The sequence below is a fragment of the Rutidosis leptorrhynchoides genome, chromosome 2 (assembly GCF_046630445.1).
Source record: "Rutidosis leptorrhynchoides isolate AG116_Rl617_1_P2 chromosome 2, CSIRO_AGI_Rlap_v1, whole genome shotgun sequence".
Taxonomy (NCBI): domain Eukaryota; kingdom Viridiplantae; phylum Streptophyta; class Magnoliopsida; order Asterales; family Asteraceae; genus Rutidosis; species Rutidosis leptorrhynchoides.
Window position 1 is genome coordinate 441219395 of NC_092334.1, and position 4265 is coordinate 441223659.

The 4265-nt window shown below is 32.2% G+C and overlaps 1 non-coding gene across 1 annotated transcript; it reads right to left on the reverse strand.

Annotated features, from left to right (window-relative positions):
• Window positions 1–2801: 2801 nt before the first annotated feature.
• LOC139895237 (small nucleolar RNA R71) lies at window positions 2802–2908 on the reverse strand. The gene has a single exon (XR_011775698.1). It is a non-coding gene; the product is annotated as a small nucleolar RNA R71 (small nucleolar RNA).
• Between the last annotated feature and the right edge of the window lie 1357 nt (window positions 2909–4265).

A 4265-nucleotide genomic window follows, 5' to 3' on the forward strand; every position in this document is an offset into this window, starting at 1 on the left:
ATGATTATGCATGTCCTATTTAGTGACGTTTATACGACATCTTTTACGATCATTTAATTAATTATTCGGGTTGGGTAATTGATTATTCAAACTGATCAAGTGGGTAAATTGATGTTCATATCTTATTAAAACGGGGGTGGATTACATACAAGGGTAATTGGTGTAATTGTTAACAAATTATTAAAATCTTGGATTACACGCAGTCAATAACCTGGTATAATTATTAACAAAGTATTAAAACCTTGTTACAGTTTGAATCCCTAATTAGTTGAAATATTTGACTTCGGGTATAAGGTTAATTTGAAGAGCATTTTATAATTATGACCGATGGACTATTATAGGCAAAAACCAGATAGGTTTCAAATAATCCAGGACAAAGGACAATTAACCCAGATAAATAAATTAAAATCAAAACGTCAAACATATGATTACGGAAGTTTAAATAAGCATAATTCTTTCATTTCATATTCTATCGCAAGTTTATTTACTGTCATTTTATATATCGTCATTTACTTTTGTCATTTATTTTACGCACTTTAATTATTGTCATTTATCTTTACGCTTAAAATATAATATCGACAAACCGGTCATTAAACGGTAAAACCCCCCTTTTATAATAATATTATTATTATATATAATTATATATATTTTATATAAATATAGTTTTATAAAAATATAGTACGTAATCACTAGTTCCCTGTGGAACGAACCGGACTTACTAAAAACTACACTACTCTACGATTAGGTACACTGCCTATAGTGTTGTAGCAAGGTTTAGGTATATCTCATCCGTAAATTAATTAAAACTTGTGTAATTTGCACCGTATTTTGTAATAAAAATAATAGTATTTCGTACCCCTCCGCTCGCACATCAAGTTTTTGGCGCCGCTGCCGGAGAGTCAAAAGCGAAACGCTATATAAAAAAAATTAAGCTATTTTTGTAAAAATATATTTATATAAGTTTTAAATATTAAAAAAATCAAAATAAAAAATATATATATATTTATATTTTTAAATTAAAAAAAGTTTTTATTTATTTTTTTAGTTTCAAAAACTAATAAGTAATTTTTGTTAAAATATAAGTTTTACTTAAATTATATTTTCTAAAAATTAAAATCAGAAAAAGAAAATAAAAATCAAATCAATATATATATATATATATATATATATATATATATATATATATATATATATATATATATGAACCTGCACGAATTTGATCCTTCCATCATCTGAGCCTGCATAGCTCCGCAGTCGCGGAGCTCTTCTCTTACAGAATACCGCAGTCGCGGAGCAGTCTCAGACTGCAACATTTGACTGCATTAATTACGAATTTAGGGTTCTATTTAATTATAATTATTATTATTAAACCTAATTAGGGTTTTAATTTAATATATTTAGTTTAGTTTAATTATAATTTGTGATTATTAGTTTTAATTATATTTATAAATTAATACTTTTATAAAATAATAATATAAAAATAATATTTTTATAAAAATAAGTAATCTTATCATATTTTTTTTAAATTGTATATTTTTAAATATTTGTACATTTTTCGTTCGTAATTAGTTTTAAACTTAGTTTTTACCGTAGTTATTTTATATTTCTATATTTTTAGGCCTTGCCTTAAAATCCCTTAAGTGCTTTTTCTTTAGATTAAGATTTAGGCGCTTTAGAATTTTACGACGTCGCTTATCGCCTTAGTTTTAAATAAATTTTAGTGCCTTTTTAAGTAATTGTCGTTTTTCGTTTAAGCTTTAATACCTTTAGACACAATCTTTAATTTTTAGTTTTTAGACTTTTAAGTTTCGACGTTTTTCTTTCTTATTTTTATTTTTTGACGTTTTTCGACGCACTCTTTTTCTTTCTCATTTCTACGCTCTAGTTTTTAGGACATAGATTTTTATCTTCTTTAAATTTCGACGAAAAATTATTTTAAGCGGTTAAATTGATAGACATCCAAAATTTTCTGCTTCGTAGTAATAGTTGGATTTGTTAGTGGCTGAGTTGTGGATTTTTCAACTTAAAGGATCATGGCTCCCTGCTGCATCTTTTGGCTATTCGAAAAGTGGGCAAAAGCAGAAAAGTCTATTAATTTGATAACTTATATAATTTTTATCTTTATAACTAATAGGATATTCAGTGAATGCACCGAGCAAAACGTTCACCACCTTTCATACGTTCACCACCTGTAACTCGATCAAGACATCTAGCCAATATTATAGCCGTTGATTTTTCTTTAGAATCATCATCTAGTCGAACAAGTACTCCTACTCGAATTTCCGATAATCCATCTTTTGAACCCGATTTAACAATTGAGAACCCTGAGGATATTCAAGGACAATTCCAAGATCCTTAACCAATAATCATTCCTCCTGAACCACAAACCAGTAAATCAGAATCTTCTAGTGATTCGGATTCAACAATTTCAAATATGGAAATAACGGAACCTCTAAGTATGGAAGATCGAATGAGAGCCACACGCCATTATTAAGCCAGACATAAATGCGCCAGATTATGAAATCAAAGGACAAATCCTACACATGGTAACTAATCAATGCCAATATAGTGGTACGCCAAAAGAAGATCCAAACGAACATCTTCGAACCTTTAATAGAATTTGTACTCTATTCAAAATCAGAGAAGTTGAGGATGAACAGATCTATCTCATGTTGTTTCCCTGGACTTTAAAGGGAGAAGCTAAAGATTGATTAGAATCGTTACCTGAAGGAGCGATTGACACATGGGATGTCTTAGTTGAAAATTTTCTTAAAAGATTCTTTCCGGCATCTAAAGCCGTAAGACTTCAAGGAGAAATTGTTACGTTCGCGCAAAAGCCAAATGAAACTCTATATGAGGCGTGGACAAGATTCAAAAAGTTGTTGAGAGGATGTCCTCAACACGGTTTAGACACTTATCAAATAGTACAAATATTCTACCAAGGTGTCGATGTTGCTACACGAAAAGACATCGACACAGCAGCTGGTGGTTCCATTATGAAGAAAACCGCAATCGAAGCTCACAAAATTATTGATAACACAGCCTCCCACTCACATGAGTGGCACCAGGAAAAAGATATTTTTCGTTCATCTAAAGCGGCTAGAGCCGATTCTAGCCATGACTTTGATTCCGTTTCTGCAAAAATAGATGCTTTCGAGAGACGAATGAAAAAGATGACTAAAGATATTCACGCAATACGAATCAGTTGTGAGCAATACGGTGGACCACACTTAACGAAAGATTGTCACATTGAGCAAACGATGGAACAACGTGAGAATGTTTCCTACATGAACCAAAGGCCGGGATATAATTATCAAAATAATTATCAACAGCCAAGGCCAAACTTTAATCGAAATCAAAACATTCTTTACAATCCAAATGGACCCAACAACAACTCGTACAACCAACAAGGTCCGAATAACCAACCAACTCAAAACAACACTTTCAATCAATAAAGACCTGGCTTGTATAAACCACCACAACAAACCGAAGAGAAAAAGCCAAATCTGGAAGAAATGATGGCAAAGCTAATGGAATCTCAAACACAATTTATTACATCTCAAACCCAAACAAATGAGAGGTTTGATCAGTCATTAAGAACTCAACAAGCTTCCATTTTGAATCTAGAAAAACACGTAGGTACTCTTGCTAGCATGATGAGTGAGAGGGAACAAGGAAAGCTACCGAGTAATACTGAAGTAAATCCTCGGAATGAGAATGTTAATATGGTATCAACGAATTCTGAAAAACCAGCATTAGAAGATGGAAAGGTTTTAGATGTAAGTAACAATGAAGAAGTTACGCCACCACCACCACTCGAGTATGTAAAGCCAGTGGTGGCACCATACAGACCACCCATCCCATTTCCAAGAAAAGGAGTTGAGTATGAGCAAGTGATAGCTAATAAAGTTTGTGATACCTTTGGAAAGAAGAAGAAGAATAAGAAAGTGCAAGAAACAAAAACCGTAGAAGTAAACCCGGTGAAGATAGTTCCACCGAAACCTCCACCCAGGTTGGGTGATCCGGGTGAATTTATTGTTCCTTGTCTACTTAGTGATTGTGTCAAGTATGATGCACTAGCATATTTAGGTGCGAGTGTGAGTGTTATGCCTCTTTCATTATATAAGAGATTAGGAGTAGGTGAGTTAAGTTCAACGGAAATGAGTGTTCGACTCTTTGATCAAACCATTAGGCACCCAGTTGGAATTGCTGACAACCTACCCGTTCAAGTAGGTAATTTAACCTTTCTAGTCAAATTTATTGTC